Raw genomic sequence first — 23,711 nt, 5'->3', positions numbered from 1 at the left:
CCAGTCATAACAAAGATGTCATGTGTGGTGTCGCTGTTGGGACGAACGTGAACTTCAAAGTCGGCATGGACCTGGACGGAAGCCCCGGGTTCCCCCCTTGGCGGCTGCGTGATCGCGCACAAGTTACAGTTGCAGACTTCAGTGTCCTCACTACAGGATGGGACCGGGAGAACCCCCCTCGGAGAGTCTGAGGAGAAAAGGACCAAATACAACACCCCAGAGCCCCAGAAGCTCTTCCGCACACAGGGGCTCTGAGGCCTGGCTCCCACCCTGCCCTTAAGTGTATCTGCAAACATACAAAGGACCAATCAGAAAACTAGCAATTAATAAAATAATTCAGGGGAGTAGTAGGAGAGACAAGCATTCCTATTAGCCATGACTGCTTTACCAACATGTAATTTTAAAGCACTTCATTCTTGTGCTGAAATTGTTGTTTTGGTGATTACACAACTGTGTATATTTGTCAAGACTCCCTGAACTGTACACCTAGAAGGGGCGAATTTTATTGTATATACATTTTGTGTTAGTAAACATGACTTTGCCAAAAAAAAAAAAAATATATATATATATATATATTTTGCAAACTTAATGCCCGTAATGCCAACAAAACACATGGCAATAAATAGGTCTAATACCAAAGAGAAATGTGCCTGACCTAGATGTAGAACAAGATGACATTTAAATATTTTATTAATTTTTTCCTTATTGTTGAAAGTCACACACATGACTTTGTCCCTTCTACAGGTATTTATTGAGTGCCTGCTGTGTGCCAGACCCTGTTTTAGGCTCTGGGGGCACACCTGAAAACAAAGAAATAGCCCCCTGCCCTCCTGGCGCTCACCTTAGCGGGGACGCCCGATGCTAGATGTAACAGCCCAGCCCATGTCACCACAGGCGGGGTGAAAGGTGCCGGGGAAGCCGGGGGCAGCACAGCACGTGGGGACCTGGGGTGTCAGAGGAGGACCTTGCAGTTTGAGATGAGAGGGCCACGTCAGAGCCAAGCATGGGGACCCTCCCCCAGAGTGGCCCAGGTGCAGGGGCCTGTGGCCTGAGGGGCAGTGATTACCAAGCGTGGGCGGGGCAACCAGCGCTCCCACAGGAGGCCTGGCCAGGCCATGTGGCCTCGGCTCGAGGTTGCTGGTCCCTGCGGTTGTTCCACACAGCTCGTGGTAATCGGCTTGACAGCAAGGTACCAGTAGGCATGTCGGTTTCACTGAAGTCATCCTCAGCACCGACTCCAAAGGCTTTGGCCGTCCTTTCATGTGCTGTTCGCCTAGTGTCGCTCTTCTGTCTCTGCCAGGAGGACCCCTCACCCTTGGAGGACTGCCGCTGTCCTTCTCTCCTGGAGGCCTCCTCCTTCCCTGCCAACTGTGTGGCTTCCACCCGCTACCTGCGCCTCACACGCCAGTGTGGCCCTGGCAGAGCATCAGCCTGCGGACAATGATCCTGGCTGATTACTGCCTCTCCTGTCCCATCCCCGGGTCTTGGCCGAGCACCCCCAGGGCCACACGGGACGTATGTAAAGGACACAGAAGTGGTCATTGGGGTGTTCTGTCTGAGGATCTGTCAGCCTAGGTAAAAAATAAACCCATGAACACGTGTGAACGACTCCGCGAGCTGCCAAAGGTGGCCGAGGGAGGACATGGGAGCCGGGTGAGGAAGGGCAGCCCAAAGATGCGGGGCCAGGGGCAGCTCCCAGCTGGCGCCTTGTCTCGGCAGGGTGGTAATCACCAGGCCATGGCCTGTGACAGCCAGGTGTTGGAGGGCAGGATGACTCTGGCCTTTCTGGGGTGACTTGTTTAGATCCAGGGCAGGGTCCTGCGGCTGGCGAGCTCTTGGCATTCTCTGGCCTTTTCTGGTGTGGATAGCTGCGGCCGCCCTGCCCGAGGCAAGAGGAGAAAGCCTTCCCTTCCTCGGAGGGTCTGCACGGCCGCTCTGAGGGGAGGTGGGACTTCTTCGCAGGCAGAGTTGACGTTTCCAGGGCTTGTGGGGCAGAGACTTGGTTGCAGCCTTCGTTTCCCATCCGGAAGGAGGGTGCTTGTCCTAGGCTGCTTGGGCTGTCGTGAAACACGGCGGAACGGACGCTTGAGCAGCCGGCATCGGTCCTCACGGTTCTGGAGGCTGGAAGTCCAAGACGCGTTTCAGCATGGTCGGGTCCCGGTGAGGGCACTTGCTGGTTTGCCGATGGCTATCTTCCTGCCGCATCCTCACAGGGAATGGAGAGCTGTCCCCGCTGGCCCCCGCGTCTTAGGATACTGACTTCATCCGTGAGCTCCACCCTCATAACCTCACCTAGACTCAACTCTCCCCGAACTCCCCCCCCAATACTACTGTGTTAGGCTTTAGGGCTTCAGCCTATAAATTTGTGGTGGGGACACAGCCATCCGGTCCCTAACACTGCAGCCTGGTCTAGGCCAGGGGCAGGGGGAAGTCCCCTGAGTACCTGTGGTGGTTATAGATGGTTAAATGCTCATCACAGAAAATATGGAAAATTCAGAAAGCATCAAATATAATCCGTAACCCTGTGACCCAGACACTCTCGGTGGATAGCTTGTTTCTTTTTGCCGACCATACTTGTGTAAGCAGCGTGAAGAGGAGCGTGTTGTAGTTGATGCACAGGACACACTCATTTCAGGTCTGGATTTTTTCATTTAGTGCATATCATTCCAGTTCTATGTCATTAAGAATTATTTATAAACATAACTTTGAATGGCAAGTCACAGAAGTTCTTGGACTTGGTTATGATGCAGCTCAGCCTTGGAATTCCATGGAATATCATCCCTTACACCCCCTGCACCCTCCCTGTAGACATCAGGGCAGAGTGGGGAGCTGGGACTCTGTCCAGCCTATGTCCTCCCTGTGAGTCCTCCCTGCCTCCCTTGGCCAGAAGTGTCACGGAGTCCGCAGCATGCAGCCCCCCCATTGTCCTCTGGGTCCAGCGTGTGCTTCTGAAGACGAGATGGGAAGCGCGGCCCATGCCTCCCTCGTTCTGTTGGTAAGATGTCCTTCTGCTTGTGGCGATGAACTCCTATAGCTCCCCCTCCCCTTGTTATGGGTTAGCACTGAATGACCCAAGCAGGACTTGTGGAAGTTGCTTTGAAGGGCAGGTGTTGGCCGCTCACTGTCCATGGTGCCAGGTAGTGGGTTACAAGGGCCACCAAACTCGTGGGTACCAGAGCTGGCTCCCTCCTTGAGCTGTGGACCAAGAACTTCAAATCACGACCAAGTTCAAAACCAGGAGGAGGCTGAGCAGTGGTGCAGTTAGATGGCCCCCAGGTACCCAGTGGCCCCCCGAAGGCCTTGAGGAGTGGGGTGACCATCTCCACTGGATGTCTCTTGGTCCTGCCACGTGGCTTTGCCTTGACCACGTCAGCAGTTTCACCTGCCACTTGGGAAGATGTGGCCTGTGCATCTGCTGGCGGAGGGTGCGACACTGAAGAGCTGTCGAGATGCCAGAGGCTCTGGGGTCGGAAGACCAGCCGGAAACGAGCTTCCGCGGGCTGAAGGCAGGCCTCGCCCGGGGCTTGGGCACGGCCCGGTCACTCATGTGGGTCTTGGCAGAGCCTCAGGCCGGGACGGCTCGCGGCACACTCCTCCGCGGCTCATCCATGTGGTCGTGCCACAGCCCCTGGCCAGACTCAAGTAGCTGACCGTGGCGGACCACGCATCCCCGAGGGAGGTGGACTCCCTGGCCGAGTCCACCTGAGGGCCAGAAAGGAGTGATGACCACCTCGGTGAGTTTGGGCACCGTGACCGCACAGGTGCCCACAGCCCAAAGGGCTGCGATCGGCAGTACGTGGGCGTCAGTGTTCCGCCCTGTGCCCTGTGGACTGCAGCTCAAGGATCCGGCCGTCACTCGACCGGCACCCGCTGGCTTGATGGAGACACCAGAGCCCATGCTCTCTGCTTGGGAGAAGCGATGTGGGGAGGGCGGTGGAAAAGCCGCCTGTGTCTCCCAGGGACTCACCTGGCCTGTGAGGCCCGGAGGAAACCTACCGGGGCTGGCCGGGCCCGGGTGGGCCGGTGGCGTGTGCTGTCTTCTCATTTTCCCGCCCTGGGCTTCGCCAGCCCGCCCAGCGCTCCCGGAGGCACACTGCGGGCACCAGGCAAAGGCCTCAGGCTTGATCTCCTCAGGCCATGGAGCCGGGACGCTGCCCACAGCTGTCCACTGACCTCCTGACTGTCCAGACAGTGCCCACCTCCCGGGAGGCGAGCTGCCTGCTGCCTGAGGGGAGGCGCTGTTAGAAAGTCTCCGCAGGCTGCTCCCCACAACCCCTGCCTCTCCCCGTTCTCTGCATGGCTCTTATTCATTCTTCAGGTCTTCATTTAAATGTCAGCTCTTCCAGGAAGTCCTCCCTGATTCCAGCTGGAGCTAGAGCCCCCTCCACGGGCTCCCCTAGTGTCCTCATTCACCTGCCTGTGGCACGCATTACCTGGCCCCACAATCTCCTGGGGTCACTTGTCACACAGGGAGGTGCTTGGAGTCTGGAATTGCTGTTGTTCCCTGTTGCATCCCTAGAACTTGGGGTGGTGCCGGGCACGTAGTAGGGGCCCAATCAGATCTGTCTGGACTGCGTGGAAGAGTGCTGGCATCGGACTGAGGCCAGCCCAGACAGCAGCCCCCACCCTGCTGGAAGTTCAAATGTGGGAGCACAGTGTTTGGTTGGCCTGGGTGCCCTGGGTCCCTGCTGGTACAGGGCGGAGGCAGGCCCCAAGTCCTCGTGGGCGCAGTGAGCAGGACAGGGCCCTCAGTGCCCCTGCTGCAGCGTCCATCCATGCAGCGCCTGGGAAAGGCCCAGCTGTGATTGCTGGTTGCCAGGGGCTTGGGGGAGGGTGGAAGAACAGGTGCAGCGCTGCAGGTTTTCAGTGCCCTGGATCGACTCTGTGAGCTGTCGCACTGGTGGACCTGACCAAACCCATAGCATGTGCAGCACGAGGAGGGAGCCAAGGTGCAGGTGGCCTTGGGTGACGATGTGACAGTGTGGGTTCTTCAGCCGCCACATGCCCCTCTGATGCTGAGTATTGATGCTTGGGGGGCGGGGTATGTAGGAACTCTGCACTTTCTGTTTGGTTTTGCTGTGAACCTAAACTGCTCTAAAAAATAAGAAGTTTATTAATTTAAAAAATGAAAGTTACTGGCAAATGCTGCACTGAGGGCCAGACCCCAGCATGCACCTGGAGTGAGGCTGGGGTAGAACTGCTTTGTGGTTCTGCCAGGAAGCCACACGTGAAGCCCCTCCGTGTCCGCATGGGGCTGGTGTAGGCCATCCTGGGCCTGACTGTAGCTGCCAAGTGTGACTGCACAGCAAAGCAGCCGCAGAGGCTGCGCATCTTCCTGTTTCTGCCAGGCCGCGTCACCGGGCACTTAGCATTCTTCCCGAGCACTTGAAGCCCAGTTTCCTAGGGCCATTTCCTGTTCAGAAGAAGTCTGGGAGTGCTGGGCTTTCCTGTGCAGGACTCTGGACAGCACCGGTGCTGCAGGGGCGCTGCGCACCCCACAGAGCTTTGTCCCTTCCTCAGGAATGGCTCCTTCCTGCCGTTGGCTGGATCTGACCATCCCCCGAAGGCCAGCCTGTGGAGGAGGTGGGACCTTTAGGAGGAGGGACCTATAGGAAGGAAGTTATGCCCTTGCCGGGGGCTTGGGGACCCTGGCCTCTCTCTCTCTCTGCTTCCTGGGCAACACGAGGTGAACACACCTGCTCTGCCACGTGCTCCTGCCTTCATGCGCTGTGCTGCCACCCGCCGAGCGACTGTGAACTGAAACCTGAGCCAAGACAAACCTTCCTCCCTCCAAGTCGTTTACCTCGGGTGTTTCATCACCGTGTGGAGAGCTGACACGTGCCCCTGGCCTTGAACGTCTGCAAATGGTTCAAGAGGCAGCCAACTGTGGGCCGTGTGTGTGTCGGCAGCCTCGGCACTGTTGATGCTTTGGGCCGTGTCCTTCTCCGTGGCAGCCGTGGCAGCGGGCTGTGTCCTGTGACGTGGCTCACAGCATGCTTGCCTCTCCCGGTTGGCTGCTGCTGGACACCCCCACACCGGCTGTAAGGACAAAAACCTCTCCAGACAATACCAAATGTCTCCCAGGGTGCAAAATCGTTCCTGTTGAGAGCCCCTAAAGTGTGTGTGTGTTTATGTGCATGTGTGCATGTGCACGTGTGTGCATGTGCATGTGTGTGCACACATACTTACACGTTCCTTTGTGTGGTGCCTCTGGGTTGGTGCTTTCCCTAAGGCCAGAACCAGCCTGAAATCTGCTGCACCCTCTCACCTACGTTCCCCATAGTGTGGTCATGGTCAGAACAACCACAGGGCTCTGTTTGCCGGGGGTCGGGGGAATAGAGGACCCCTTCTGCAGTCATGTCAGATAAGCCACTTCCTGCCTGTGGAGTGGGCAGGAGGCTGGTCACTGCAAGTGTGCCACATGGACCCCTTGTGGAAGCTCGGGGATAGAGAGACACTCACACAGAACCAGGGTGCAGGGAGAAAGGCATCAGCACCCAGCCAGGGCGAAGTGAAGTGCCTGAGTCCCCTGCAGGGGGTCCTCGCACCCGCAGCCTCTTCACTCCACGAACTCCCGTGTTTGCTTGCTGGGCGCCAGGCAGGGCTGGCCCCTCCGGCAGTGCCTCCCTGCCGGGCTACAGATGCTCACCAGCCAGTCCCGGAAAAGCTGAGAAATGATCTTGTGGTGGATCACGGTGGAGGGGAGTGGAGCTGTGCCCGCAGGCCAGGGGCATCCCTGGGCAGGCCCTGAGCAGGATCTGAGGGGAGTGGTCTGCTGGGGGTTAGGGGGCACTAGCTGGAGAAAAGGAGCTGAGCAGATGGGAATCGAGGATGGGGAAACAGGCAATGGGAGACCCTGCAGTGAGTGGACGCCGAGCTCCTGCGGTTCTGCAGGCTCCTGATTAAGTGACTTCGGCAGAGGAACTTGGGCTTGGCTTAATGCCCCGCTCTCCGGGATGCCCAGGCTGCTGGTTTGCAGGCTGGGTTTAAGGGGCTCCTGAGTTTCTTCTTGTCATCTTCCCAACACCCACTGGAGCCCCTGGGTCAGGAGAAGCCCTGGGGCTGCCCAGTCGCGTGAGGCTGGCCAGCTGGGGCTGCGCCCCTGGTGACTTCCTGCCGGTGGTCCCAGCTCAGTGTCTTGGAGACCAGGCTGTGCGGGGTGTGCGGGGCTGATCTCCCAGGTGCAGGGTGGGAGCTGCGGAGCCTGCGCGGTCGATGGCGGGATCCAGTGTCCGCCTGTGGAGCCCTGTCGCTAATAGGAGTGTCGGCGCCTTTCAGGCGTGTGTGGTGCGGCGGCTGTTCTGGGAGCCCAGAGGCTGCTCATTTGTGGGGGATGAATAATTTATTTCTGTTTTCGCATGGCTTATCCTTCATGGCAGACGCTGCGTCGAGCTCCTGCGGTTCTGCAGGCTCCTGATTAAGTGACTTCGGCAGAGGAACTTGGGCTTGGCTTAATGCCCTGCTCTCCGGGGTGCCCAGGCTGCTGGTTTGCAGGCTGGGTTTAAGGGGCTCCTGAGTTTCTCTGCTGTGGGTGCTTTCCTTCCTGTCTGTCTCTTCGAGAGGAACTGTTCTTCCCTCCCACTTCACCTGTTCAGGAAGCATGGCCCCTGGGCACCAGTGGCCCTGGACTTGAGGGGATCCAAGTCCCCTCAAGTAGAACCTTGGCACCAATGGTACAGGTGGGCCTCGTTTCTGGTTTCAGTGTGTGACCTGCTGAAAGCTACCCGTGGTTACAGTCGACCTTGAAGATCTGATGATCACTCGTGCGGCCTGAAAGCCCCTTGGGGGTTCCCTGCCATGGGCACTGCCATCTTTCCTGTCCAGGCTGCCAAGCTGGTCCTTCTCTAAGGCCATAGCTCAAGAGCCCACCATGGCTGCCTACTGGGGAAGGCAATCTGAACACCAGTGTTCAAAGCTCCGGTTGGATGGCGTGGTCCTTCCTCCCCAGTCGTCTTGCATGGCAGCTTGCTCATTAATTCATTCATTTCATGTTCAGAGAGGGCCTTTCGAACCAGCTTATTCTCTGGCCTAGACAGGCCACTGACAGCAGGCCTGCTTCTGAGCAGAGCATGCTCAGAATAAAAGTGCTGTCATTCGGCGGGGGGTGACAGGGTCCTCCTCCCCAGGCCCGTCGGTGCTTCCTGTGGCTTCCTCATTGTCCTGGTGTTGGCAAAGCTTCATTCTATCCTCCTCCTTCTGGAACAGGAGGAGCCTCAGACACTGCCTGAGAAGAACACCAGGGCAGGCTTGTTATGGCCCCCGGTCCAGGATGGGCAGCATTGGGCAGCCATGGTAGAAGGCCAATCTAAGGCATTTGGTGTCTGGCTTCCTTGTGAGACTCCTGTATGTTGTCGTTGTCGTTAAAGATCCTCTGGTAGCTCTGTGACATTCCAGTGTGAATGTGCTACAGTGTATTTACCTATCCAATGCAGATGGACGTTTGGACAGTCTCCAGGTCAGCGCTGGCCCAGGTCGTGCAGCTGTGCCTTTGGGTGGCGTGAGTCCATCTTTCTGCTGGGCATACATCGAGGAGCTGAGTCCCTGGTTCACGGCAGGCGGGGTCCCATCGAGTGCATATGCCTAACAGTTTTCAAAGTGGCCACAGACAGTAGGTTCCTTTTAGCTTGTGACAAGAGCTCACCTGCACTGGCAGGGGAGTGGAAAGAGGAGCCACAGTGACACGCTACACAGTGTCCGGAAGTCAGTACCTCGGTGGGCAGGTACCGGGTGCCGGAGGCCTGGTGCAGGGCGCTGGTCATGGCCAGGTCTGGTTCAGGGTCCACTCACTTGCACCGGTCATCTTCCCAGCCTCTCCGTTTCGGGAGGCAGGCAGCCTGGGTGGCCTCATCTGGGTATCTTGATTTCACCATATGCTGGGGGAGCCGCTGCGGTAGCATCTGTGGGACACGGCATGTCTCCTATAATTCAGTTTCTTGCATTGAGCGATGAAGAAAATGCCTCTGAGAGTCGATCACACACAACGTCTGCCCAGGGCTGCAGAGAATCAGTCTCTTAAAAACCACAGTCACCTCAGAAACAGTCATGATCCAAAAACCGTCCATCTTTGGCTTCAGACTCCATTATATAGATTTTTTTTCTCCCTAAGGGACTTTGCTCCCTAATTAAGTTGGATTTCAGGATATATTAAAATTATTTGTCATCTCCAGAGCACACATCCAGCTCAGCGCCAGAGGGCAGGAGAGGCCCTCTCCTGGGTCTCGGAGGTGGCACGGGCTTCACGTGCAAGGTGGTGTCAGCGTCTTCCTCTTTTGAGGAAGTTTGCTAGCTGCCTTCCCCAAGGGCTGGCCAGCCAGGAAGATGGGCACCATAGGCCTCTGGGCCCGGCCCACTCCGGGGACCTGGCCCAGAGAGCCCTAGGACCATAATTTCACAGAGCCTGGGGTGGCAGTCTGGGCTGTTTCAGGAACAGAGCTGAGATTTCCTCTGGTGGAGCCTCCTTCTGACCCTGGACATCCTGAGATCCGGGCTCCTGCACCACCCCCAGGGTCCTGGATCTCCCAGAAAGCTTGTGTCTGGCAGCCCGACCGAGCGCTGGCGCACGTCCTCGGGAGCTCACTGGGCCCTGCGCTTCTCAAGGGGACTGTGTTTTCCGCATCTGTCCCACGGGCAGCCCTCAGCGCGGCGCAGAGCTGGGGCCAGGTGCTCTGCGGCAGCTCCGTAGCTCTGCCCCAGGCTCCTTCCTTGGGGCCACGCCAGGTTGTGAGGTGGCCAAGCTGAGCCGGCACCTGCCCTTCCCATCTGCCAAGACCTGTGTGTGCCTTGGTGCAGGGCTGGAAAGCCCAGTCCTGTGATTCTTCACCCTCTGTCCTCTGGTGTAGAGAGGCTGGACAATGACTTAGATTCCTTCTTTTTAATGGCTTTATGGAAATGTAATTCACACACCTACAATTTACCTATCTAGTGAACACAATGTGAAGTCAGTGTCGTGTATATGACTCAGTTTTTTGATGTATTTCACAACTACTTGGAAACATCACCACGATCAATTTCAGAATGTTTTCATCATCCCAAAAGGAAACCTCATACCCTTTAACTATGCCCTCTTTCCCTCTCCCCTCTTCTTGCAGCCCTAAAACACTACAGATTTACTTTTTGTCACTATAGATTTCCTATCCTGAACATTTTATATACATGAATTTGTCCTTTGGTGTCTGGTTACTTAACTTAGCATCTCTGTTGCAGCATTTATCAGTATTTTTCTACTTTTTGTAGGTGAGTAATATTCCATTATATGGCTATACCAAATTTTATTTATCCGTTTATCCACAGATGGACATTTGGGCTGTTTCCACACTTTTTGGCTATTATGTATTGTATTGCTAAAAACATTTATTTATGAGTTTTGGGGTTGGCTTGAAGTTTCATTTCTCTTGGGTGTATACCTATGTGGAGAATTTCTGGATTATATAATAACTGTATGTTTAACCAAACTGTTTTCCAAATGGATGCATAATTTTACATTTCCACCAACAGTATACGGGGGCTCTGGTTTTTCCAGATCCTTGCCAGCACATGCATTGATTGGACTTTATAATCTAAGAAATTTTAGTAGTTGTGTAGTGGTATTTCACTGTGCTTTGTCTAATAACTAAAGGTGTTGAGCATCTTTTCATGTGCTTATTGTCCCCTTGTGGATCTTTTGAAAAATGTCTAGCAAACCTTTTGCCTTTTCTAATCAGGCATTTGTCTTTCTTTATTGAGTTGTGAGAGTTCCCACTGCCCCCGCGCTGGGAATTGAACCCATGGCCTTGTGCAAGCTAGGCAGGTGCACCATCATCCAGCAACATCCCCAGCCTTATGTAAGAGTTCTTCATATCTTCTAGGTAAAAGTCCTTTATAGATAAATGATCTAAAACTATCTTCTCCCAGAACCAGGCTTGGTGGTGCACACCTGTAATCCCAGCAGCTCAAGAAGCTGAGGCAGAAGGATCACAAGTTCGAGGCCAGCCTCAGCAACTTTAGCAAGGCCCTAAGCAACTTAGACCCTGTCTCAGAATTGAATCTATCTTCTCTTTTGTGGTTTGGGCTTTGGTGTTTGGTCTAAGAATCCTTTGTCAAGCCCAAGACCCTGTTTTCTTTTACATGTCCTGTAGTTTAAATTCTTACGTTTAGATTCATTTTGAGTTAACTTTTGTATATGATGTGGGGCAAAGATCCAGCTTCACTCTTGGGGCAGATGGCTATTCAGTTGTCCCAGTGCTATTTGTTGAAAAGATATTCCTTTCCACCTGATGGTCTTTCAACCTTTGCTGAAAGTCAGTTGGCCATGGATGTGGGGTTTATTTCTGGACTCCTGGTTCTCTTCTGTTTTTCATTTCGCCTGTCCTTGTGCCAGTACCACACTGTCTGGATTATTCCTGCCTTGTAGTAAGTTTTGAAACGAGGAGGTGAGTCCTTGGTTCTTCTTTTTCAGAGTTGTTTTGGCAATGTGGGGTCCTTTCCAGTTCCACATGAATTTTATTTTTTCCACTTTTTTTTAATCGGTGCATTATAGTTGTGCATAATCATGGGATTTGTTGTTACATATTCATATATGTACACAATGTAACAATACAATTTGGCCAATAACACTCCCCTGCACTGCACCCCCATGTGAATTTTTCAATTTCTGCGGAGAAGTAAGCTAGGATCTTGGTGGGAGTGGCATCGAATCTGTAGAGCAATTTGGGTACTGCCATCTTGATGATATTAAGTCTTCCGATTCATAAACATGGAATGTTTTTATAGTTATTTAGATCTTTAATTCCTTTCAACAATGTTTTATAGTTTCCAGAGTAGGAGTTTTGCGCTTACTTTGTTAAATTTGTTTCCAAATATTTAGGTTTTTTTTTTTTTTTTTTAATGCTATTGTTTTGGAATCATTTTCTTAATTTCACTTTTGAATTACAAGTGTGTGGGAATACAGGTTTTTAGGACAGCATCGGGACTTGCTATGTCGCCCAGGCTGGCCGCAAACTCCTGTATTCAAGCCATCCTCTGTCTGGGCCTCTTGCGTGACTAGGACCACAGGGTCATGTCACTACACCCAGTTCAACTGATTTTTTTTCTATAATTGTCTTATATCCAGCAACTTTGCTGAACTTTTTTTATTATTGTAATGTTCTTTAGTGAATTTCTGAACATTTGCTATGCATAAAATCATGTCATCAGAAAATGGAAATAATTTTACTTCTTCCTTTTTGGCCTGAATTTCTTTCTTTCTTTTTTTTTTTTTTTTTTTCTTTGCTTAATTACTCTGCCTAGAAATATGGTATAATTTTGAATAGAAGTGGCAGGAGTAAGCATCCTTGTCTAATTCCTAATCTTAGGAGGAATGTAGCCAGTTATTTCACTGTTAAATATGATTTTAACTATACTCTTTGTCAGATTGAGGAAGTTCCATTCTGCTAGTTTTTTCAGTGTTTTTATCATGCAAGGGTGTTGGATATTGTCAACACTTTTTCTCCTATTGAAATGAGTGTGTGACATTTGTTTTCTTAATTAATTGACTTTGTATATTTTCGGATGGCAAACCAACCTTGCATTCCTGCAATAAATCCTACTTGGAGATGGTATAGGATCCTTTTTACATATTGACGCCCTTGGTGTGCTACTATTTTATGAAGGATTTTACATCTATATTCACAAAGGATATTAGAAAGTAAGTTTGTCCTCTTGTGACAGCTTTTCATGGTTTTATATCCCAGTAATACTGACCTCTCCTAACGAGTTGTACCCGTCTTTTCTATTTTTTGGAGGACTTTGTGAGGAATTAGTATTCCTTAAATGTTACAGAGTATTCAGCAGTGCAACCATCTGGGTCTGGGCTTTTCTTTGTGGGTAGTTTTCTAATAACTTGTCTTCCAATTTTCTATTTCTTGAGTCAGTTTTGGTAGCTGGTGTCTTTCTAGTTGACTTAGATTCTTCCAAGCCTCTCTGTGCCCTTCCATAGTTGATGTCATTGAGTGCTTCCTAGGTGCCAAGCATTTTTTTGTGCATTAACCTGTTTAATCTTTACAAAAACTTGATGAGCTCCATAGCATTTCAGATGTGGAAGGGAAGCAGGGAGAAGTGAGGTAACAGGTCAAGGTCACACAGAAGGAACCAGGGACCAGAGCCGGGCAGGGGCCGCATGGCCCTCTCCCTCAGCTCTCCTGCAGCTGTGCAGCCTGTGCCTAGCGCTGGGAGTGCACAGCGTGTGCGGCGTGTGCGGCTGGTCACATGCTACATAGTTTCCCAGAGAACCCAAACCTAAGGAAGGAAGGAGCCTTCGGCCTACAGGAACTAAGGGCTGGGGCTCTGGGTGCCGTGCAGAGGAAGTGAGGTGTGGAAAGTGCAGGGCCCAGTGGGTGAATCTGATGAACTCCACTCCTAGGGGCTTCTTCTACACATCTGTCTCCCAGGTGCTCAGCCAGAGGGCACCGGAACAGAGCCCCTGCTCACGGGAGTGGATGCACAGTGTGCAGAAGGAGTCTGGAGCCACACGGCCGCGCTCAGTTATACTGTATGAGTCACCCAGGCCTCTGCATTTCCCTCTTCTAGAGAGGAAGAGGCCTGGCAATTTGTAAGACAATCACTAGACAGAAATCAGGAGCAACCAGACATAACTCCACATAATGATTTCTGCATAATGACTTCTGTTCCTTGATGCCATCTCCAGCCAGAGCTATAATCTTTAATCTGTCACTGGAATGCTAGTGGCTAGGGAGCCCTGTGGCTTAGCAATAGAACCAGGAGGAAATTTGTGATTCACGTCCATGGAGTGTTCCCAGGCAGCCGGGAGCCAGTGCCTCCAAGGTCCCTGGAACCAAGACTCTCCGGCTGGGAAGCCCGGGGTTGGAGCTGGCCCTGGCCTCCTCCTCTAGGATCCGCCCCACCTACCTGGTCGTAGATGGGGATTCTGACAGTGGCAGAGGTCACAGGACATGCCCAAGGTCACTTGGCAACAGAGCAGGTGTAGAAGTGGAATGTCCCCTTGCACCTTCCCACCCTAGAGCTTCCCCCTGAAGCCACTGGTCCTTTCTGAGGGCCAGGGCGACTATGCTAGGAAGCGCCTCTGAGGATTAGCAGTGGCTGCCTGAGGTCAGCAACCCTGAGCATATTGTCATTCAGGACTGTCCCCAAAGGTGGGTGGTGGTGGAGTCTTCTACCTAGACAGCTGAGGGAATGCAACCAGGCAAAGCCACTTGGCGTTAATGGTGCAGTGTGGCAGACAGTGTCCACCTGCTCCAGCTCAGGAATCGGAGAGCCCCCGACCCCGACCCGAAAGGGGGTGCTCCTCACTGCTTCCCGTTGGCCCCGTGGTAGCAGTTTAATTAACAAGAATCGCTGAGAGTGGGACCTGGAGTGGGGGACACATCTGGGGTGTCCCACGTCCTGCTTAGTGGAGTGTGACGGGACCTGTCCCTGTCACCGAGGAGGGTGAGGACGACTGCCCGCAAGGCGGGGAGGCAGGTGCGGTGGTGACAGACACAGCACCCGTGCCTTCAGCTGCTCCCTTGCTGTTTCCTCGGGGGCGGCACAGAGACCCAGCCCGACCTGGCCTTGATTTCCCTGAGTGTCAAAGCCTGGCTCAGGGAACCCATGGCTTGAAAGTACCAAGAGCAAACAGGACAAGGCAGGGCACAGGGGACGTTCAGGGCAGGGTCTCTGGCTCAGGTGACACTCGTGGAGGATACAGGTCAGGGTTCACCCCAGAAAGCCCACAGAATGTGCAGCACCAGGAGTGAACCCCACTGCGGCCGTGGGCTTGGGTGGCAGTGATGTCCTCTGTTGTAACAAACGTCCCGCTCTGTGTGGGGTGTCCACAGCCACAGAGGCTGTGTGAGGGGACAGGGTACGTGGGTATCTCCGCAGCTTCCTCTCAGTGTTGCTGTGAACCTATGGCTACCCTAAAAATGAAGTCCATTAAAAATGTGCTTCACGTGTACGAGAGGTGTGCACGCGGCCAGAGCAAGAGAGTCAGATGCTTGGCACCCATGCCGGCTGCGTGGCAGCCATAACTGCCACTCTGTCGGTGCAGGGCTCACGGGAGCTGTGGTCCCACAGAACCAACTGGAAGGAGAGGTGGTGGGCTCGGGCGGGGGCACCTGCCTTTACCTGACCCGACGGTTCTCTCTCCCAGGGGCATGGTCTAGCAGCCCGGTGAAGCCCGCGGATCCAGCCCCTGGAGGTTCTGACCCCCACTCCGTCTCAGCCTCCACTTGGCCTTAGGTAAGTCACCTCTGTAGCCCCACTGCCCTGGGGCTGGGTAGGGCCCAGGATGGAAAGGGTGGCTCCTGCCAACTGTGGGTCCTGCCCACGTGCAGCGACTTGACCCAGCTCAGCATAAAGACCAGGGAAGGCCAAAGGTGGGGGTGCATAGGGGTCTAGTGGGGTCCTGCTGGGAAGGGTAGTGGGCATCAGGAAGCTGGAACAGGCGAAGAGATCGAAGGCCTGTGGGGTCCCTGCCATCCCGAGGCCCCGGGCACCTCAGTGGGCACCTCAGTGCACACACAGCTAGTACTCAGTGACTCCCACCACCACCCGAGAGGAGCGCCTGCCTGGTGGTCAGTCGGTGCTTTCTGACACGAGCATTCTTAGCCATGGGAGGCGGGGGTCAAACGATGCTCAGTGGGACAGCAGGTGATTCACTGCCCACCCCCCGTACACACCTGCGTGCTAAGGCCCGGGGCCCAGCCTCCCCCACAGTCACATGGCCTTCACTCAGGCATATTTATTGAGCACGTACTGAGTGCCAGACAAGCCTGCGGGCTCTGGGCTTCCAATGGTGGAGAACACAACAAAGCTGCCCAGGACCTTGTGTGAAGCAGGGGAAGGCGACACTGGACTCAACATAGGTAGAGGAAACAGCGAGGGTAGGAACAGGCGTCAGGGATGCTGCTGGGACTCCTGTTCGGGTAGAGTCCTCGAGGAAGGCCTCACAGAGAAAAGTCGAGCGAAGACCCGAGGAAGGCTCGGGAGCGACGCCTTCGCGTCTGAGCAGCAGCCGTGCACAGGGCCTGTGGCAGAAGCACTGCCTGTGGTGTGGAGGGACAGCCAAAGGTCAGCACGACCCGAGGACCAGCAAGGGGGGGACAAGAGGAGGGTCAGACAGGGGTGCAAACTCAGCACAGTGCGGAAGACAGGTGCCCGCAGCGCGGTGCCACCCAGCACTCCGCCGTGGGTGCTCCTTCATGCAGGCAGCTCTGCTCAGAGTTCCGACGGTCGCTGTTGCACGTGGAGGCTTCGCTTAGCCAGCATCCTTCTAGAAGAGGCTAGACTCGCAGCGGCTGCAGGTTTGGGTCTCTGCCGGAGCTTGACTCAGGCCCACCTCCTCTAGCCTCCGGCTGAGGCCTCCACAGTGCTGACAGGCCACAGGTCCCGGCAGCATCCTGGACAGCCGACCACACTGGCTTTCCTAACAGCCTCCTGCATGGACGCTTGTGGTCACAGGCAGGGCACCAGGGAGGGGAAATCCTTCCTCTGTTGGAAGTGGAGGCTTCTTTTTAGGTTGCCTTGGGTGACTTTGCAGCATCACTTCCTGTGGGCATCCTCCACCCTCGACCGGGTCCGCCCTGCCCGGCAGGTGCTGTGGGCAAGGCACAAGCACACCCTGCTGCAGGCGTTTTTATGCACTGTGGTCAGTGGGGACGGGAGCCGTCCTGCTGGCCCCTCTGCCGGGCCACAGGCACTGGCATGGGGCCTACCGCCCGCCCGCCGCTCTGAGCCCCGGCTCTGTGTCGCCCTTGGTGAGAAGTGCCGTGGCAGACGCCCGTGAGCTGGGGAGGAGGAGAAGGGCAGAGAGAAGAAGGGCGGTTAGCCTCAGCAGGCTGTCCTCGGTGCCCTGGGCAGGGCCGGGCAGGAGGCTCAGATGAACGCTCCCCAGACACTCCCATGCTGTCCCTCCCACTTCCCAGCCTCTCCAGGTGGAGTCCATGCCAGTCCTCCCTTCCCTTCTAGAGGAGCCCAGCCTCCCTGGGCACATGGCCCAGAGTTCCTGGGACAGTCCAGGGTTCTCATTTTTCTCTCTCTGTGACCGCATGAATAGCCTTATCAGACCTCGTGTGTGAATTTTTAACCTAGAAGTAATCTCTAGAAGTAATCTCTGAGAACACAGGAGATACTTAACAAATATTTGACCTGTTAATCTCGAGGGGCTCCAAGAAACTGGCTCTTGGACTGCAGCTAGACTCTGGGCCAGAAGGCTCTGCTGGAAACGTCAGAGGTGGGCGGGGCAAGGAAGGCGGTCCCCCAGAGGACCCAGGACAGTGCTCGTGGGCCACCGGGCCCGTGGGAGGGGTGCATCTGCGGGATTTGGAGGTTCTGGAAGGAATGCCCGCAGCTGGGCTTCTCCCTCCCTGCCTCCCTGCCTGCCTGCCTCCCTGCCTCCCTGGCTTCCTTCCTTCCTCGCTCCAAACAATCACTGTGCACTTGCTGTGTTTCGGGGCCTGTGCTCAGTGGGTATGAGGCCATTTCCAGCTGTGCCCTGAGTGAATGGAAACTAGCTCTTGGTCCTTGGGGAAAACTGTCCGGGAAGGGCCGAGGCCCACGAGTCTGTGAGTCCGTCTGGGAATGGCGCCTCCCTCTCTCACTCCTGCCACCCGGCACCCAGACAGTGCCTGGCAGAGAAGGACATGAATTGGGCAGGAGGAGGGAGGAGACTGGGCCTCACTCTCCGCACCAGAGCCTGAACACTTTAAAGGCACCCCCGACTCAGCTCTGTGCTTTCACACAGTAGGTGTTCCGTTAAACATGTCCATGGACACTTTCTGTATAGCTCTGTGTCACCCCCACGCCCATGAAGAACCCGTGGCTTCCGGGCGTGTGAGTTAAAGAATAAGGGTGGCCTGGGCAGCCTTTCTGAGCTGTGTCCACCCCTGACTGTCAGCACATTCTCTAGTGGAACTCCAGACCGTGGCCGCTGGGGCCATGAGGGGCAGCTGGCCTGTCCCCATTCTTGTGCCTCGCATTTCCCTAGGCCAATGCCATTTTAATGAGAATGACGGTTTTTATTTCTTCCCAAAGACGGTAGACATGAGTCAGGTAGCACATGAGATGATCCCCTGGAGGTTTCCTTCCAAGTTTCAAACAACACAAAGTTTTTGGACGGGTGCCTGAGAGCTTAAGCGGACAGCAGGAGGCATGTGCGGGGACCCCTACTCTGTCCCGAGGACAGAGCCATCTGTCGGAACACGCAAAACCTCCAGAGGCCGTGCAGGTCTCAAGGACACCACTCGGATCTTGGCTTGGTGACACTTCTGCTCACAGACACGTGAGGCTATGACCAAACCTTGTTTATCTGGGGCACGTGAATTCGAAATTTGGAATGAGTTCCTCTGGGGCCCAGCAGCTGAGAATTTAGTGATCACTCAAGCAGGGACCGGGCAGAAATTAATCTTTCTGCCATCGCCTGGGGAAAGAGCTGAGCAGCGGCTGCCAACCAAGATCCTGGAGCGGGGACACAAATTCCTAGTGAAGTCGGCACAGCCCTCGGGTTCTTCAAAGGCCCCGCTGGGGATAGACTCAGAGACATGTTTTGGAGCTGGGCTGTGCTTCAGGGACTGTGTGTTCCAAACCCATATTTAACAGAGGAGGAAAGAAAGTGTCAGGGCATGTGATCATCCCATCAGCCAGGCCTCCAGCCCATCTGAAGCTGAGGACAGTAGGGTTCTCATCTGTTCACCACAAGGCCCATTCATCCCCGCCCTTACCTTTATTAATTTTTTTAAGTTGATCTTTATAAATTTGAGTTGCTCTGCAAGTAATTAGCCTGAATTCCTGGAGTTCAGAGGTGTCTTTCTCCTTTTCCCCAACTGCGCCTCCTCCCCACACTTGACCTTTGTTGATCTGTTCTTTTGTTCCGTGTTGTTCTAGACTATTCTACTTTGTTCTTTATTATTCCATAATTTTTAATATTAGACTATATTCTGAGTCTGTTCATGGCCCACGAAGGTGCCTGTGGAGGTAACAGGCCCAGAGCTGTGTAGCAGGAACAAGGGACTTGCTGGTGGTAGTCTCCCTAAGGGCCTGTGCCCAAGTCCCTGGAGCCCCGCCCCTCCCCAGCCACAGCCTGTGGCCTGCCCTTCTCAGCCACTGCCCGCCGCAGGCCGTCTCCTTTGGACGCTCTTGCCTCTGAGCACTAGGATCCCTCCTGGAGCGTGCGTCCCATCCTTTCTTCACCAGGGAGAGCTTCACGGCCCACCGAGCTCAGGCGCCAGCCCTCCCAGCAGTCCCGGCCTCCGCTGGCCCTTCTCCCGCCAGGCCCGGTGCCTGAGCTGCGTGAACCCAGCGAGGACACAGCAGTGGAGTGAGCCATCAGAAGCCTGGCCCACGCTGTTCTGAGACTGGGAAACTCCGAGGGGAGTCCCGGTGCAGACCTGCCATCAGGAGGCCTTCCGCGCTGACTGCAGCCCTCTCCAGCCCAGGGCTGGGCCGAGCGTGTGCACGTCTGTGTGCGTGTGTGGCCGGGATGTGGGCACGTGTGCCGGGTGTGGTGCGAAGGTGTCCGGGCAGGGAGTGGAGGTGTGTGGTGCACACGTGTCCCCGGCCCACCCCAGCCCGTCCAGGCACAGCGCTGATTTCCCGTCCCTCCTCAGGATGCTGGGTGTTCTCTGGACAAGTGCAAAATGGTCCCCTGACCTTTGGGTTCCCTTTGAAAGGGGTCCAAGACCCCCCAAGACACATCCTGCCACAAGAGGAGAGACCTTCGCCCTTCTGAGGCCCCCTGCCCCCGGTCCAGCAAGCACAGAGCAGTGCCCGTGGCCCAGATGCTGGGGCCACTTTGCCAGGCAGGTGCCTCGGCAGCGTGAGCAGCTGCAGGCTCTGTGCCGCTGTCCCTGACTGTTGCTTCTGTGCTTCCTCCTCATGTCTCTTTGAAGCACGGGCGTTACAGTTGCACTGACCCGCCCCAGCTGGACGTGTCTGGCCACTGTGAGCCCAGCTCTCTCCCTCCCCAGGCCTTGAGGACCAGGTTAAGCCACTGTGTGGGGCGTGCCAAGCAGAAAGGGTCTGCCAGGAAGTGCAGGGAACTCCAGGGAGCCCAGCCTGCTGCCTGCAGCTCCCGCCTGCTCCCGTCATATTGTGATTAAGCTCATTAAGTGCGCCTGGCGTTCCTTTTATCATAAAAGCTGTGATAATACCTCCATGTGTTTGATGCTTTCAGTCTGTCGGAGCCTTTTACAGCTTTGTGTGCCTTTATCCTCACAGCTGCACCGTGGATCAACAGGTAGGGATCCTTATTCCCATTTTGCAGTCAAGGAAACTGGAGCCCAGAGAGGTTGAGAGAGAGCTGGGAGCATACAGCCAGACAAGGGGAGGGTGGAGGAGACCCTGCTGGCACCATGGGCCTGCCAGCTGCACTCCCTCCTAGAGAGCCAGCACCTGACTGCAAGCCCATTTTACAGAGGAGAACACCAAGGTGCGGTCTGGAGCACTGAGGCTCAGGCACAGCCCTGCCTGACTCCAGGCCCCGCTCAGCACCCTGCAGAGCTGCTGTGTCCTTCGGGCGTGTTGGGTGCTGGCCACCAGCCAGACGAGCTGAGTCACTGATGAGCAGAACCAGCCCTGGAGGGGCAGTTGCAATATTTGTCCCCTGGGTGGGGCCATTGTTCACATCCTGGCCCAGAACATGGCGATGGAGTCAAGATCTAACTCCGACCTGCTGATCTTCCCACCCAGCCATGGTTGAGCACGTGAGTCATTCCTCAGCCCCGAGGAATGCTCGGGTCGGTGTGCCCACTCACACGCAGCCCGCACAGCTGAGCCAGGGCGGGGGCCTGACAGGGACCAGCAGCCATACTGGCTCTGTCCCTCCAGGACTAATGGCACAAGAGTCCATCTACGGTGTGAGGCAACGGAGGCCTCAGGCCACAGTCTCCAGCTTGCTTGGCCTCTTACTCGTCCTTCCAGGGTGGCCGAGGTGCCATGCTTAGGTCCTGAGAATTAGAGGTTGACTGAGTCAGGGGTTTATCCACGTCCACCTTTGAGCATTTACCACGGCAATAAGGTCCCGAGCCCTCAACTAGTTAATTCCCTCCGAGTGTTTCTGTGGAGTGTGGCCCCTGGGTGGGGAGGCCAGGGGCTGGGGGAGACGGGAGGCCTGGCCTCCAGTGTCTTCCAAGCTGGCCCTGGCCACTTGCTCCCGACCATGCTGGGCATTCTTCTCTACCCCTGTGAACGGGGCTGGCCTTTGCCCTCCTGACTGCACTGCCAAGGGCTGCAGGGCACCCAGCTTCCTGCCTCCCTTCCCCGTGCCTGACCCCCTGGGGAACTCCAGGCTGGACTTCACCTGTCACATCACAACAGACCACATGGGAGGCAGAGGCTGGCTCCACTTGGCACCCAGACTCTGGGCCCTGGGATGTCTCTTTAGGAACAGCACCTCCGTCTGGTGGGTGTGCCAGGGTGAGGGGGCACAGCAGGCACAGGAAGAGCTCTGGGTCATCTTCACCCAGCACCTACCTGGCACCAGCTGGGTGTGAGGGGCAGATGGGGGTTCCTGGGCTCTGCCAACAAAAGCCCGAAACTCACCTGCAAAGCAAGGCTCTGCCCAGGACTCTGCACTTGGATTTTCGCCTGGCTCCCCCAGGCCTGGCCCTCCCCCAGGGGATCGCAGCCCTCTCCTGGCCTGGCGTCTGTGGGAGCAGAGGGCCTGCAGGTGGTGGATTCTCGTGGGCTTTCACTGTTGAGTCTCCTTCCCTGCCCCAGGAGCAGGCTCTGTGAGGGAAGCTTCGACCTCGTGGGCACTTCCTCTTTCCCTCCTCGTTATTCCCAGAGGCTTGAGCGTGGGCTTCGCTAACCTGCCCCCGTCCCCGCAGGGCGGCAGCCCAGAGTCCTTCACGGAAGGCTGTGATGGGGCTCAGTGATCGCTGGAGAGTAGCAGGGAGACCCCCACCCTGGGAGGTGGAGAAGAACACAGCGTGGAGGGCAGCCCTCTATTCTGGCACCCTAGAAATTCAATTTAAAAATGTATGTAAATTTTTTTCCATGTTAAAGGCTCAACCCAGTGTGTTTTAGATTGAGGACAGTTTGGGCTGGCCAATTTTGCTCCGTAGCCACCTGTGACTCGTGGTTACCGTGCTGGACAAAGCAACCCCAGGTTATAGATGGAGAAACGGAGGCACCCAGCAGGTGGCAGCAGTGAGCTGGGGCGTGGCAGGGGCCCAGCCTCCAAGCAGAGGTCTGGGGAGGCTGCCCGACTCCGCCCTCTAGTGTCTGCCCTGCTGCACTGCACCTGCTCCGCGTCCCTGGCCAACACAATCTTCCGGACAGGACTGTCCCCTCCTCAGGGAACTGTGTTGGAAGCCAACACTGCAGGTGGTTTGATTCTCACCTGCTTATTTGAAGGAAAGAAGGGCACAGGCCAGAATTGTTTTGGAAACTGCAATCGACCCCAGGACTGTGGCTCAGCCCCAGGAGGAGTTTTTATCCAGGGGTCACAGGGCAGTGGAGCTGGAGTGGGGCCGTTTCTGCCTCCCACCTTCTGTTCCACCCCAGACAGAACCAGCTCTCATCTCAAACCCAGCCCTTGGAATCCCTTGAAGTTCAAATTCACTGAGAACTTCTCCAGCCTCCTCCTGAGCCCTTGGCCCTTCATGGGGACCTGGTGTCCCCACCTCCCCATCGTCTTCCCTCCAAGTGTCTAAGTCTGGCTGACCCAGCAAGCTTTGGAGTCTGGAGTGACGGGAGCATTTTTGAGTGATGGGGTGAAAGGTCACCCGTGCCGTGGCCGGTGCTGAGCTGTGGTCCGTGGGCCTTTAGAGCGCCGGGTCCCGGGCCTCGCTGCGCTGCTGATGAACTTCGCCATTGAAGCGGCTTTCATTTGCCAGCAGTGCCAGCTCTGGGCTAGATATCTCCACGGGGCTCCCCAGCTACATGTTTACTCTTTTTTTTTTCTTTACAATTTAGCACATTAAGAGCAATAACAGAGTAACTGAGACGCAGAGAGATGGGTGTGAATGCTGCATTAACTCCCTCCTCCAGCTCCGTTACCGAGAATTCAGACGTCGCGCTGCGCTCAGAAGGCTGCTGCCTGTCTGCTCTGAGTCCTGCTTGAATATAAAGTGTTGTAAGCGGAGCAGGAGGAGGCTGTGCCCTCAGATAGGTTGCTCTCCCCCGGGACTCCCATTCCTTGCCACCGCCTTCCGTGGACATGAAAGCGACACTTTCTGATGAGTGACGCTGGATTTGCCCAACGACCAGAGCCGGTGGCCATTTCTGCTGGGAAACGTGAGCAGCGGCTTTCTGTCTCGCTTTTTGTCTGCCATTTCCTAGACAACCAAGCATCAAGGAGCCCGGCTCATTTGCTTAATCAATAACGAAGGGGTCACCCCACACAGGGCTGCTCTGCACCCCTCTTCCTCGCCCCGGAGCCTCCAGGAGAACTAAATTGAGGTCCTTTGTATTAAATATTTCATCTGGGCCTTTGTTGAGCCCACACGAGCCACCCCAGCGAGTGACTGAGGCGTGTGTAGCCGCCAGCTTTATTTGACATTCCTGGGCTCCGTTTAATGGCTTCATAAAAATGAAGCTGTCCCGACAGCAAGTTTACCAGGGAAGAAGCAGCAGTGGACGCCAGCTGAGAGCAGCTGGGGCCTCCATCGCTGCTGAGGATCTTGGCAGAGAACGACCCTGGGAGAAGACAGGACACGGGAGGAGGCCCGTCCTCGCCTTGGACACCCCTGGGCCCACAGCTGCCTGCTGCAGACCAGCACAGCCTCCCTGAGCCTCGA

The 23,711-nt window shown here is 55.4% G+C and overlaps 1 protein-coding gene across 2 annotated transcripts in view; it reads left to right on the top strand.

Moving 5' to 3' along the window:
• HPCAL1 (hippocalcin like 1) overlaps positions 1–23,711 on the top strand; it is a 93,202-nt gene that overhangs the window by 59,011 nt on the left and 10,480 nt on the right. For both annotated transcript variants that reach the window (XM_079111582.1, XM_079111583.1), the window contains exon 2: positions 15,125–15,213. The gene's annotated coding sequence lies outside the window, so the exon portion shown is untranslated. The remainder of the gene's footprint in view (positions 1–15,124; positions 15,214–23,711) is intronic.

This window comes from Sciurus vulgaris, assembly GCF_902686455.1.
Source record: "Sciurus vulgaris genome assembly, chromosome: 14".
Classification (NCBI taxonomy): domain Eukaryota; kingdom Metazoa; phylum Chordata; class Mammalia; order Rodentia; family Sciuridae; genus Sciurus; species Sciurus vulgaris.
The sequence above is the reverse complement of the archived record's forward strand: the minus strand, read 5'-3'. Positions and strand labels throughout refer to the sequence as shown.